General features: G+C 45.6%; 1 long non-coding RNA gene across 1 annotated transcript; it reads right to left on the bottom strand.

Moving 5' to 3' along the window:
* Positions 1–9,057: 9,057 nt before the first annotated feature.
* LOC146892275 (uncharacterized) lies at positions 9,058–11,971 on the bottom strand. The gene is made up of 2 exons (XR_015739462.1): positions 11,671–11,971; positions 9,058–11,241 (listed from the first exon to the last, which is right to left on the bottom strand). It is a non-coding gene; the product is annotated as an uncharacterized LOC146892275 (long non-coding RNA).
* Positions 11,972–14,894: the final 2,923 nt, after the last annotated feature.

Genomic DNA, 14,894 nt, shown 5'->3' with positions numbered 1-14,894 from the left:
CTCTTGTTTAGACCACTTGCTCTGTGATATTTGGTACTGGTGGCTCGAGATGACGTGTGGATATGCGTTATGCTTCCGTGTATAAACGAACGCCTCGTGTTTAAAACTTCAGCACAGAGGCGTGCTGCACAAGGGTGATTAACAGATGCGGAGGTCAGAAACATTTGTCTTGACTTAACTGAGGGTTGTTGCCTTAGTGTCGTACTGCGGTGAAGAGACACCATGACCACAGCCACTCTTCTGAAGAAAAACATTTAACGGGGGTTGGCTTCCAGTTCAGAGGTTTAGTCCATCATCATCATGGTAGAGAACATGGCGGCATGCAGGCAGATACGGTCCTGGAGAGGTAGCTGAGAGTTCTACATCTGGATCCTCAGGCAGCAGAAAGAGAATGAGACATGCTAGGCTTGGCTTGAGCTCCTGAGACCTCAAAGTCTGTTCCCAGAGACACACACTTCCTCCAACAAAGCCACACCTACTCCAAAAGGCCACACCTAGTCCAACAGGGTCACACCTAATCCAACAAAGCCACATCTACTCCAAGAAAGCCACACCTACTCCAAAAGGCCACACCTACTCCAACAAAGCCACATCTACTCCAAGAAAGCCACACCTACTCCAAAAGGCCACACCTACTCCAACAAAGCCACATCTACTCCAACAAAGCCACATCTACTCCAACAGGGTCACACCTAATCCAACAAGGCCACACCTACTCCAAAAGGCCACACCTCCCATTAGTGCCCCTCCCAATGAGCCTCTGGGGCTATTTTCATTCAAACTACCACAGTTATTAATGTATTTGGGGACAAATGACTAAAACTTAATTATTAAATAAGTTTTTTTCCTTGCAGGTATCATTTATTTAATAAAAATCAAGTCACTATTATTGGAAATAAGTAAATTCGTTGACACCATATTTCTAAACCGCTGTTTTGTTTTTCATGCTCTGCCTAGTCCCTTTCCACACAGTCACTGATTTCCATCAGGAATGAGCTGAGATCCTTTTGTGTACCTCCACAAACACTGAGGGTTTCTGCGTCACTCAGAATAAACAATGGGCTTCTTTACCATTGTCCCGAAGACAGCACATGGGTTGTCTCCTTGCTTACCTCTGCTTCCATCTCCTGCCTTTATCCATCGCATACTTCAATGGCACAACACACGGGCTGCTTGCAAAGGCATCAGGCCCTGCACCCCTTGGCCCCTGCACATGCGCACACTCTCCCTGCTGCCTGCCTTGATTTTCCTCCTCAGAACTGAGGCTGAGCCACTCCCGCATCCCTCCTGCTCAGTGTCGGTGCAGGAAATAAGAACTTGCTTGCTTTTCCTTTGTGAGTGACTATAACCTCCGGGCACAAGGTCTGTTCTGGCCTTTCCTGCCGCCTCACTCAGTGCGCACCGAGCCTCCTCTCTGGTTCTCATTAGGCAAAGTCTGTTTGAATAGGCTCGCTCACACTTTCACAGAAACGCCTGGCAGAGGCCCTCCATGTCACCGTCATCCTGGGTCTCTGTTGCCGTGCCAGCTGAGTTTCCTTTGTCTCCCCCTCACCGGGCATCAAGATCTGGGATAAGTTCCACACTGTCACACAGAAAGGGACAGAGGGTGTTTGTTAGTAACAAGAGGGAAAACAGAAGCCGGGTATGAAATAGAAGGGAAGGCCTGGTCCTGGGATAGAGTCCTGATAACCTCCCGGAACAAGCCTGCCAAGCCCCTGAATACCCTGTTCCACACCCCGGGTCATTCTCATTCACCTGCAATTTCCTCAGGGGCCTCGATTTCATTTGCTGCGTTACCTAAGACCTGGAAAATCACCGTAGTACGGTCTCAACTTCTATCCCATATGTGGGGAACGATGAACGAATGCTAAACCTTAAGACTTTGCAGCTGAAATGGACTTTTTATAAGTTTACGTTTCTCTCTTACTGGCTTAGATTATCAATCATATAGTTGGCTATCACACATTTCCTGTGGTAAAAATGCTCCACCTTCCAGCCTCGTTGGCATTTCCTGCTCCAGAGGCCCAATGGTGCTGCTGCCTGAGGGTGGCTGGCTTCTCCTCAACATTTCTCCAGGGACTTCTTTATGATTTTGAATTACTTTTATTTATTTGACTCATTATAGTGACTTTTGGTAGTAACATAATTATTATAGCATCAACATTGCAACAAATAATGTGAACTTTCATCTGTCGTGTGGATTAAAATATTATTATCCTGCTGCTGATTATCGACTTTTGTTTCTTCTATGGTGGTCTGGAGTATACAAATGTTTTAAATTTACATATAGCCAAAAGCTGGGAAGCTTTCATTTGGGGTTTCTGCCTTTGGTGTTCCATTTCCTAGAAAGGGCTTCCTTGCTGTGGTTTATTCAATTATTTGCTCATTTGTTTTTAGCCATTTTAGGGAGTTGCTATTACGGTTTGAATGTGAAATGGCTCTCCCAGGTTCAAGAACACTTCGTCCCCAGCTGATGGGGACTTCTGTGGAAACTTTAGAAGGTGAGGCTTCAGAAGAGACCCACACATAAGGTGGGGCCCCAGGGATTGAGTTTGAGGGCTAGAGCCCATTTGCTTCTACCTCTGCTTGCAAAGAATTTTCAGCTTTCGGAGCAGTCCGATGCTGCCAACTCCAGCTTGCGTGGAGCCTGCCACTTCCGCCATGGCTTCCCCTGTCATGATGGGTCACACCCCACAAATAACAAGCCACAGTAAATACTCCTTCCTGCAGGTTGTTTTGTCAAAATACTTTCTCACAATGGAATTCCTCTTCTCCATCTTCAGAACTTCCTTATGTCCAGTTGAGGAGACTTTGGTATCTAGAGAGCATGCGACCAGTTCCTCTCCCTCCCTGTCAAGGAATGAGTGAGAAAATGGTCCACAGAATGAACTGATGGTAGATACGAGAGTAGAATCGAGTAATTTGATAAGTTGACTATATTGGTTCCTTTCTATGAGGTTGGCACCAAAACTGTCTATCATCTGGGATGATTTGGGTCATGCAACTCTCACATACATACTGCTTGCTGCAATTCGATCACATCCTCACATTTCCTCCATGTCTGAGACCCTGAAGTGGCAGGTGGCAAAGTGCTAGACCACAGAAAAAGATGCTCACACAAGATTTCAGCTTGATCATCCCATGACCCAATCATTAGGCTCACTAAAAATCCAATTTTTCATAGTCTTATTAAGTATCCATGACTCACCATCGGGTATATGTTACACACACACACACACACACACACACACACACACACACACACACACACTAAAATCAACCAAACAAAAAGCCCAGACTAAGACAGAAATAAAAGAGAAAAAGTAAAGAAAATGAAACTAAAAAGATATTTGATGCCAGACCTGTGAATAGTGCTGACTGCACAAAGCGAGAAACAGAATGCCATTTTCTGGTCTGCTTGTCCAGCATGCTCCCCTAGGCCTGAAGGAGTTTGCTCCTCGTGACCGTGTAGTTCTCATTTAAATGCCTGATTGATGTCATGCTAATGTGAGTTTGAACTTCATAACTGTGCCGCATGTGAGCTCCTAGAAACACTGAGAGATGGTGGTATATTCACCCAGCTGTGAACCAAGAACACCTACAAGGTCAACCCCAACATGGCTGCACCTAGGCCTGCACATCAGAAGGGCTGGGGAGCTTGTTTCCCTTGTCAGTCCAAGAAGAGCCCCAGTTGACAGCTCTCATAAAACAGCTGCCCCCTGGCTGTCTAAGCTTGCCAGCTCAGAACTCAAACTTTAATTTGGTCTGCGTTTCAAAAATAAAAATGAAAAAAGGCATTATCAGTTTCTTATTTTTTTTGTTGATTGCAAACTTTACTTCTGATAAATGAGTATTGCTCAGGGAGTTGAGATGCTGATTTAAATAAGTAAATTTTCTTTCTTAGAAATGTTATCTTTGGTAACAGAATGCTTTAAATAACACACACACACACACACACACACACACACACACACAAAACACAAAGTGTGACCCTGATTTGAGTCCCTTTCCTCTGTATTACTATGCAGGTATTTTCCAAGAGAAATTATCCATTGCAATCAATTTTAACCTGGACTCCCTTCAGTTGAGAATGGTGAAGGTCTTCCACCTTGGAAATGATGGCCCAGTACCTTTTTCCTCGTTTTATTATTACCAAGGATCAACATGCAGAGAGCGGCAGCGCTGCTTGCTGATAACTTCTCTCTCCCGGCTGTCTCCTGATGGGGCAGGTCTGAGCCTTCCTGTCGTGGGTTGTTTTCCTGTTTCTGAACTGCAGTAGAGTCTTCCTTGAGAATCACTCAAGAGAGAAACATGAGCAAAACTGCTCACACTGTAGCCCCAGGCTCAGTCACTCTGAGTTTTGTTAAATTCTGGTTGATGCACTCAAGGAACCGAGTCTTTAGTTACTTTCTAACCAAAATTACACACAGGAAATGCTAGACACCGACAGAATCAGTCAAGTTTCTTGGCTTTTGACTGCCATTCGCGCAACCCCGATGGTCACACCTGTTAGCTCACACGGATCAGGCGGCTTGTCTTACTTGACAGACGGCGAAATAAATGCTGGATGGAGGAAGTCTTTCAGGAGGCCACTGGGACGGATGAGGAAGCAATGAAAGCTACCCTTGTTGTCAAAAGGAATCACTGACTCAAAAACCAGACAACTCTGTCACGAAATTCCTGGGTTTTAAGTGTCCTAGCTCATGAGTGGGAGTCCCTCATCGCTGGCGTCTAGCTTAGACTCTTTCTCCATTAACTATCCCCTTCCCTCTATCCCCCTGGGGACCAGAATGAGACCCACAAGTTCTTCTTTACTCAGTCAGCAAGATCAGAGCCTCTGTCTCCAAGCTGCTTCCTTCTCATTTTCCTCCTTAAAGCCCTGCTGCCCCCTAAGTGGTCCTGTTGTTCCAAATCCTTTCCTTTGGGAAAAATTACTCCCGTAATGTATTTTTGGTTCAAACTACTATTTTCTTAAGAAATGGCCAAATGATCGAAGAAATGAATGCTGTTTTTCCTTGCTGCTTTCATTCTCTCTGCTCTTCTGTCCCTCCACCTCTCCACTCCAGCACAATGACACATTTAAATCAGAACTCCTGCCTGGACCTTCACTGCATCACCGTGAAAACTGGGCCTTTTGATTCCGCAGGTATGATGAGAGGAAGATCTGAGAGTTCGCTCTGGGAATAGGCTTCCTAACATACTATGAGACTTGCTGAGAAGCTTACACTTTGAGGAGAAAGATACTAAGTTGTCCAGAGCAGTTTCAACAATAGCACCCAAGGGGTCACTACATGGGTGAGTGTTCCTGCATGGGAGTTGCAAGGGTCCTTCTAGGCATTTGCTTCTTCACAGATCAACAGAATGATGCAACGGCATTAAATGCAAAAGAGAGACACAGTGTCTGGCGGCTCTGGGCATTCTCTTAGCAGGAACCACAGTCTTCAGGGGTCTTCATTTTAACAGTCATGCTATCGGATTCTCTATCTTGGCATTGGAGCAAGGTGTTGCAGCGTCCCGTAAAGTCTCTGATTTATGGACTCGGTGCTCCTCGCCATAAAACGAGGAGAAATAATACATTTGAAAAAAAAAACTTCTACAGGCGAGCTAATGAGATTTCAATTTATTTGTTACTTAATAACATGAATAGCAGAATAACTCTACATGCAAAATGCACATAGACATTCTGGAAACGTCGGTAACCGAAAGCGAGTTATGCGATATAACGGGTGCAGTTGCCTCTCCCCAAACTTGCTCTGTTCTCCCCTCGCTGGCTTGTTTCTGGCTCCCCCCACCTTTTCCACTCATCTATCACATGATCCATCAAGTCTCTGGCATCTTCCCCTTTCATCTGTGTCCAACATCCCAGTGAAATCCAAGAAACTTTCTAATATCCAGCATCCCACTAGCTGTGTCTCTGTGTATAACTCATTGGGGACTAATAGTCATAATGATGACCTCAGGACCAAGGCCACTACCACTTTCTGCTTTCCCAGCACTTCCAGGGGCCGGGTTGCGCTCTGGTTGTGTCAACTAAATTGTCTGAGACATTAAAGCTCTTGAAACGCCCTTTTACAAGAAGATTCGATTAGGTTAACCATATTATTAGCAATAAATATATCTTCTTTCTTCAACTCTCAAGTGGTTTCTTAAATTTTATTGATGTGAACGTATATGCATGGTATTAATTTAAAGGCACAAGAAAACGACACAGTGAAAAGTGAGTCTCCCTCCTTGTCCCTCTCATCAAGGCTCTGCCCAGAGGCACTTCCTCCCACGTAATGGGAAGAATCCGGGAAGACAGTGCCTTAGATCCCTTTAAAATGTATAATGTTGTAACGATACATAAATGCTCAGCAGTGTGTTCTCTCTTCTTGTAATCACAGATTACAATGTGGGAAGCATAGTCACAACTATCATGTCCTCTGATTATCTCCAGACTACTGTGAGTCAGGCAGCAGATAATCCACTGCACACAAAGAAACTGAGGCCCAGCGGGACAAAGAATTTTCCCATGCGTCATTCGTTGCCGAGAGACCCAGATGCAGAATCAGGCCCTGATGTTCTTTCCACGACAGCGTGGAAAAATTATCCAAGGTCACATATAAAAATAATAAGAAAGAACCCCCCTTACCAGCCATAATACCTTTCTATTTACCATCAACTATCTAACAGTTTTTAGTTATAGTGCTTAATAATGATAGCCAGAGGGCATTATTCCACCTTTATAGTATATTCCATAAGAACTTAGTGTTCTGGCCTTTTGGTGATGACTCAACCGTAACCAAGCATTTAAGCTTAACCAAGATCTAAGTTATGTTAATGGAGATGGATCACCCTCTCCTGGGGCTGCTAGACAACGGTGGGGTGATTTATGCATCTTATACATGAAACAAAAGAGAGCAGGCCGAAGGCTGTCTCACGTACTGCGTCAGCTGCCAGGTGAACTTGCTTCCCTGTTGAGAATGAGCCTCTAAGTCAGTGGTTTTCAGCCTTCCCAATGCTGAGACCCTTTAACACCTTATATTGTGGAGACCCCTCCCCCCATCTTAAGATTACTCATTGCTCCATCACAACTGTAATTTTGCTACTGTTATAAATTATAGTGTAAATATCTGATGTGCAGGATGCCTGACATGTGACCCCCCAAAGGGGTCGCAGCCCACAGGTTGAGAACAACCACTCCAAGCAGATCCGCAGCCTTTGGTTCAGATACTGACAGATGTCATGCTTTGAGGTCTTGTAACTCCAGCTCTCCCTATCCATAAAGGTCCAGGTACTCATTCGTTGGAAAGCTTCGTCCATTCTCCAGCTAGGGAAAAGGCTGGGGAGAGGGTGGTGGGCTCTTACCTCCCACTCGCCTTCTCTGTTTTTTCAGCTTTTGTGACCTTTGTAGCTCGCTGGAATCCACATGTGGAGCACAGGTTAGGCTGTGCCTGGACAGTTTGGGGGGCAGGAGGTTGCTTAATGCTGATGCTTTTCTAAGTTCAGGCTTCCTCAAGAGCACCCCACTGGGGAACTCCCACTCAGAACCGTCCCTTACAGCCAGTGCCACAGCTTTCTCTCAGCCCTCGCCTCAGGGAGCCTGTCTCTCACTTTCTCTTGAGTGGAGTCCTATTCCAAGTTGAGTTCAGCTCCCTTCTTGGATGGTATCTGGTTCTGGTACACTCCATAGAGAAGTAGCTAGCTCCCATCACTGCTGCCTCTTCTCACTCAGCCAACACGGGCTCTCTGTCTACTTCCTGCCCATTGACGTGTTCAGGTACCAATATATCTGCAGTAGAATGAAAAACTCCCTCTCAGAACCCTGCCTAGTCCCTGGAAATTGTGGCGTTTACACTACATAGCCAAAGGGATTTTGCAGATGTGGTCGAGGTGACAGATTTGGAGGTGAACGGATTACCCTTGAATATAGGGTGGGCTCAACACGATTCAGCCTTTCAAGGTGGGGAATGTTTCATACTAAAACTGGAGAGATGTGACAGTGTGTGAGAAGGGCTTCTACACTCCTGTTGGCTCTGAAACCGGGGCCTTGTACAAGAACCAGAGAGAGGCTGCAAGGAGCCAACAGTGGTCCCTAGCTGACAACCCACAAGGAAACAGCAGCCTAATGGAACTGAATTCTGCCAACGACGGTCGGGAGCATGGACATGGATTCTTCCCTGGAGCCTTAGAAGGGAGTGAAGCTGGACCAACACCTTGATTTCAGCCTTCTGGGGTGCCAAGGAGAAAACAGGCTGTGCCCATGGGTCTTCTAACCTATGAGATGGTAAATGTGTTCTTTTCTCTTTTGCATGTGGTGTGCATGTTTGCGTATGTATGGGAACACATTTGTGTCCCTTAAAGCATATGGGGACCAGAGATTGAAGTTGGGTCTACCTGTCAACCCATTACCCCAGTTCCAGATTTGCTATTGTTTAGAGGTTTATTTTGTTTTCAGGTACATCCCTGTATGCATACATAAGTACAAGCGCCTATTGAGGCTAGAAGTGTCATAACCTGTAGAACCAGAGTTTCAGACAATTGCGACCCCCTGATGTGGGTACTGGGAACCAAACTCTGGTCCTCACGAGAACAGTACATGCTCTTAGCCACTAAGCTCTGTCTTCAGTTGTCTAAATTTGCTGTGTGTAAGCCCTGAAGTGTGTGCTAATTGTTTCAACAGCGATAAAAACTCATGTGTCTTGTGTTTGCCTAAGTCCACTGGTCATGGGTCAGCCTTCAGGTGGTTCCTGACTCCACCCCCATCTACTTAAGAGGAGAGGAAAATACAGTCAAGTGGAGAAGCCCCGGGACCCGTCTACTCCTACCCTGCCTCCCTCTTGTCATGTTCTCTTGTGGCTCTGAGACTTTAAGGCTCGGGATTGCTGGACCATTTGGGGGTACTGTTGAGTGAATTTGTTTTCTGTAGTATGGATGGGCACTTAGCAAAATTTCTTTGCAGCTCCTGGGTCTCTGCTGCCACTGGGACCCAGAGTCAGCTCCCTTGCAATACGTCTTTCTATTATTATTATTTTCTTTTATTCTTCACTGCTATAAAAAATATTGGACAAGAGCAACTTAAGTGACTAAAGGTTTAGTTTGGTTAAGAATTTCAGGAAATTGTTCATCACAGTGGGGACTAAGGATGGTAGAATCTTGAGGGAACTGATCTATCGATCACCTTGTATCCACATTCAGGAAAGGGAGACAGTTGGATGCTGATTCTCAATCTGTTTTTTCTTTTCTATTGAGTTCATGTCTCAGCCTATGGGATGGTGCAGGCCAGATTTAGGTTAGGTCTTCCCACCTCAATTAATCCAATCTAGAAACTCCCTCACAGATAAGCTTAGAAGTTTGCTTCCTATGTTAATCTAGATTCGGTCAAGCTGACGATCAATATTAATTATCACAAACAGTATTTCCTTGCAATACTTCTTACACATCAGCAAAAGTGCCTTCCCCTTAAGGGTTCACATTGCCAAAATGTGCTGAATACATTGATCTTGCTCTGAAAAACAGGTACTGGGAGAAAGAGTTGAGGCCCAAAGAGAGAGAGTTGACCCCAGAGCAGGAGCAGAGGTTGCCTAAGAATAAAAGGAACATTGGTAAAGACTTTATGTAGTATGGAGAAAACCACAGTTCTTGCTCTGGACATTAGGCACAGGAGAATCCAAACTGTAGAGGGAAGGGACCCTGTGTTGAGGCTTTTATGTGAGAAGTCCTTAAAGGTTAGCAGGGTCGCCGTGTCTTTCTCGGTGGTTCCTGCAAACCTACTATGAATGGGGACTGTGGGAATGGGACTTTGTGATCTCACAGCCTGGATTTCCAGAGAGTGTAGAGATAAGGCAGGCAGGGATGGAGAGGGAGAGCTATGGTGGTGCCACAGGCTGGGACTGAGCAGGGTCACTGGGGCCTGCCGTGGAGTGCGGCAGCCTCTTCTTGGGCAGTGTTAGCCCCCTTTGGATGTCTGCAGAATGATGTGGGGCCCAGGAGGAGGCTTCTTCTGTTTGCATCCTGAATTCCCATTCTTCAACCACATTCTGGAAGTATTACCTCATGGCCTTTAGCTTTACCCATTCCTTGCTCTGCTTGGCCAGTCAGTATGCATTAGCTGAATGCCAACTCTAACAGCTGATGCCTCACCATGCTGCTGATAGTTAGGGATTGCAGATTGAGCAGAGAATCCCCTTCCTGCCAAGGCTTGCCTGTTACTTAGAGACAAGAGCAGCTTCAGAGTTATTTCGAGGCTCTTTCCCCTCCCTTACCCACTTTAGGGAAAAGAAAAGAAGCTAAAACAAGTAAAGATTTCAGTAAAACACAAAGACACAGAAGTATAAGAAGATTATCATAAAGCATATGAATGGTGAGGTACAGGAAAGCCCTCTTCATGAATTGCTTACAGTTCAAAATCAGGATCATCCTGTGCCTGTTTCATAGCTCTCATTTAGTTATAGCGGGCGGCCCAGGGGTGTGTGCGATTCCACACTTTAGCATCTCATGGTGCTCCTTGGAGTGCACAATACGTGTTTGCTGAATCCGTGCACACGGAAGGATGGAAATGTCATGCAGCATTTCTGTCTGCTTCAGCTTTCGCCTAATGAGTGAGGAAGGTCACGGAGAGAGTGTGGGGGCCATCAGGAGCTTCGTGTTTCAACGGTCGGTGCCAAATTCTTCCTGCCAGATGGGACAAGATGGGATGCTAAACTGCTTCTCATTACCACGTTATTGGCCTCCATCGCTTCGGTATTATTCTCCAATCACTTGGTCTCTGTGGAGCTCTGAGTCCTTATTACCTCCAATTGGAATGCACCACAAATCACCCCGCTTTCTTTCTTCCCTTCCACCTCAAAGTCGGCCTGCCATCCTGCTCCAATTAGAGCCCCTTCTCTTAGGATGATCCAGGCACGTTCTCTCCACACGGGCTCTTCAGGCCCGCTCTCCGCTGGGAACCCAGAACGTTACAGATGCTTTGCAAGATATGTTAAGTCTGCTGCAGGTTGCCTTTGCATGGATGAAGGCTCCGAGTCAAGAAGATAGAGGGCCTGAGTGTCTTTCTTTGACCAGATGGAAGTCGTTACATCAGAGTGCTGATGACTACAAAATCGTGGACATATTGTTTTCACAACCACGAAATGGCAAACAAAGTTCCTCTCCGTGATGCCAGCGTGCGAGCTCCGCTTCCATTTGCTGCCATAAATTCTGTTCTGTTGCTGCCAGTAAACATCAGCTGTTCAAGTGAAATAGTAAATCCAAACGTGTCTGCTGGAGGAGAGTAAAAAAAAAAAAAATTACATGCTGCGTAAATGCTGACGCAGGATTTTCAACACAGTCCACGGGGGTAAGGAAGAGAACAGAGCGAACTGAACTGAAAGCCTTTCCCACTAAGAATCTCTTAGCTGAAAGCTCTCAATAGCTCCTGGATCTGATGTTCATCCAACATACATTTTAAACACTGAGAGCAAATAGCGCAATATCACGCTCTCGGCCTCAGGACATCAGCTCAGAGGGAGCACAGGGCCGAGCAGAGAAAACACACACAGGTTATACAAAATAAGGAAAGAAAATGTGCATGTTCCCCCCAAAGCTGCCGGAACACAGAGAGAAGCTGTTTGCAGCCAGTCGGACAGCTGAAGAGCAAGGAGAGTAGCTGGTGTTCTACCAGACAGACCGACCGTGGGACTTGCTAGCTACCCTTCTCGCTGCTGTGATGAAGCGCTGAGCAGAAGCAACTTCGGGAAGGAAGTTTTATTTGGCCCTTGCGTGGGGTGTGATCATTCCTGGCAGGGAAGGCCGCGCTGTGGAGTGGCTCTTAGCGGTGGTGGCAGCAGAGGCTACTTGCTCACATCTGGGCAAATCTGAAGCAGAGATGGGATGGGAAGTGCAGCTCCCACTCTTCTGGAAAGAATCATAACTAAAAGGCTGGATGCCATTGTGTGACTTGTGATGGTGGGGTTTGCCCCTTCGTTTCTGTTCTCCAACTTGTCTGCTATATCGTGACCCAAACCGAAAATGAAAGCATGCACAATGTCACAGAATCAGACTTCTTAACGAACAGTTTGAGTTGAATTCAGGCAGAGAGAGAAAAACAATATGCAAAATTAACACAATGTCATGTCCTGGTTTCCAACTTCCCTGAACTCAGAAATGCTATAATAATAAAAGAATGATGAAAACCAAACATGCACAAACAGGGGCTGCTACAGGAAGAGACCAAGACAGGTTATACCAAATACTATATCTGAATCCTGGTTGGATTCTGGATTAAATTTAAAAAAAAAAACATGAAAATCAGTCTGGGAGAAATTAAGATACTTAAGTATAATTAGACGATACCACAGTTTTCATGACAGTGAAATATATTAATAGGTAGTATGTAAGAAAGCATTTGTCTTTAAATGTCAAGACTATTACACACACACACACACACACACACACAGAGAGAGAGAGAGAGAGAGAGAGAGAGAGAGAGAATAAAGTTTAAAAAGTTATATTTTAAAGCTTCAAAAATCCTAAGGTGGTTTTTGATCTGGGTCACGTAAAGAGCTAACAGGGTCAATTTAAAGTTGAAGTGAAAAAGAAAAAAGACAAACCCACAGCGAGACAGACCCGCCCTGTGGTTAGTCAGCTGTACAGGTGTTTCCAAACGCGAGTGTTTTTGAAGCTGTAGAGCTCTCTGCTTCTGAAATCCTAAGCCGTCATCTATCTCTGAAATAAGGTACACTTTTGAAAAGCCATTTTATTAATTGGTTGGTTACTTTGGCTTCCTTTTCCATCCTATGAAAAACACACCAACTAAAGCAACGTAGAGAAGAAAGGATTTTTTGCTGCGTGGGAATGCTGCGTTATCGGGAGCTGTGAAGCATCTGGTTGTATCACACCTCCAATTGGGAAAAAGAGAACGATGAACACACGCGTGTGTACTCAACCCACGTTCTCTGTCTTCCACAGTCCGGGGGGTCCCTGCCCAGGCAATAGTGACACTACAGTTAAGATGGACCTCTACATATTAACTATTGTCATCAAGACAATTCCCCACAGGTGGGTCCTGAGGTCTGGCTCCCAGGTGTGCTTCCGTCTTGGTCTCTCTAAGTCGCCCAGGCTGACCTTGAACTCTTGGCCATCATCCTGTCTTAGCCTCTCAAGTGTTAGAATCACAGTCACGTCCAGTGTCCAGTGAGCCCTGCCTTAAAAAGTCACTTTAATTGCTGTATTATAATGGAATACTTATGACTGAAAGACATTTTTTAAAACGATTTCCTATCTGTTCGGTTCTTTGAGAATCTCACCAGCTGCCATTTGGAAATGATCACCGGCTTCAGTTCTTTATTTCTGCAGTTCATCCCCACAGTTTAGAACATAACTGAACCATATGAATGTCTGCACATAATTTATACCCAGATCCCCTTGTCCAGGCCCACGTGCTTATGTAGCGTACTCGGAGTCTTGAAAGGCTCAGGGGCAAATTTTGCTCTTGGTTGCTTCTACTCCTGCTTCTTGATTCAGCTAATTCCACAATGATGCTCAGGCTTGGTCTCTGTCCTAAGGAATTTAAGGTCTCTCAGGGGGCTGATGGGTAAACAAGCAGTCCAAGTGATGTCTGAGGAGAGAGAGGAACAGAGTGTGCTGGCAGAAGAGAACAGAGATATCTAATCCTAGGTGAGAGCTGGAACAGGCATGAGGGAGAGGCAGCAGCCTCCGCCCAAAGCTCCCAGGGTTGGACAATGGCTGTCTTCTTAGTGCCAGGTTATATCCGTGGTGTCCTGGTGTGGCTTATTCTGGTTTGTGGTTGTTGCTATTATTTTAGATGCTGGTTTGTTTTCTAATTAGAAAGAGCAAGAAAGGGTATGGATTTGGGGGGGGGGGCAGATCCGGAATGAGCTGGAAGAGGGGTAACTTTAATCAGAATATGAAAAAAAAATCTATTTTCAATATTTTTTTCCTGTGCCGCCACACTCTGGTCCCCTTGACTTTCTGGTCAATCCCAATGTCATTCCTACAGACAATCGAAGCATGCCAACATATGTATCTCTCCACCCACAGTCGTTGATGGGAGGACTGACAAGGACAGGAAACGCCCTGAGCTACTAGAAGGAGAGCAGCAGGGTTGGAGAGCGCTCCACCCCGCCTCACCCCTACAACAGCTACCTAGAGTGAGGCAGTAGATGCAACCGCTGCAGCAGCCAGCCAGTCCCAGTCGTCTCCAACCTTAGGACTCCCAGGAGGATCGATGTGCATGTTCCGAAGAATTCAGGGGCTTTATCACACGAAAGTCAAGTCCCCAGTCTGAATAAGTCTGAACCATTTACAGACTCTTCCCAGCGGTTGTTCTCGACGCTCTGGCTCTCAGCTCTTCAGCCCCATCATGCAGGAAGCTCTCCCGCCGGCCCCTAACAGCTTGTTGTTACAGCATCACCAACCAGAGCCTCTTTGTTTAGGTCTTTTACAAGAACCAGAGTCACTTATAAACTCACCCAAGCTGAAAGAGGCACTTGGCAGAATCCTAGTGTTTGAACTCAAGAACAGTGATGTATGGGGGCAAGTACCATTTAATTGTAGGAATCCACGCCGAGCGCAGAGCCAAAGTAACTGTTGGCAAACCACATTGGTTCGCATATTTTATAATCCCCCAAAACTAATCTGAGCTCCAGTTGTTTCTGTCCTGCTTGCAGTGCAAAGTCTCTCTCTCTCTCTCTCTCTCTCTCTCTCTCTCTCTCTCTGTGTGTGTGTGTGTGTGAGAGAGAGAGAGAGAGAGAGAGAGTCATTTTATTAAACTTCAGCTCACTAAAGAGGCCACTTGAAAGATGCAGCAAGGCCAGAGGTTTAGCTTCTGAAGTGTTTTTCTAAACAATAAATCTCCACGTGTCTACTGTCATTTTAGACACTATGGATACATGCAACCCAAATGTGTACCAACA

Source organism: Myodes glareolus, chromosome 12 (assembly GCF_982192425.1).
Source record: "Myodes glareolus chromosome 12, mMyoGla1.1, whole genome shotgun sequence".
In the NCBI taxonomy this organism is placed as follows: domain Eukaryota; kingdom Metazoa; phylum Chordata; class Mammalia; order Rodentia; family Cricetidae; genus Myodes; species Myodes glareolus.
The sequence above is the reverse complement of the archived record's forward strand: the minus strand, read 5'-3'. Positions and strand labels throughout refer to the sequence as shown.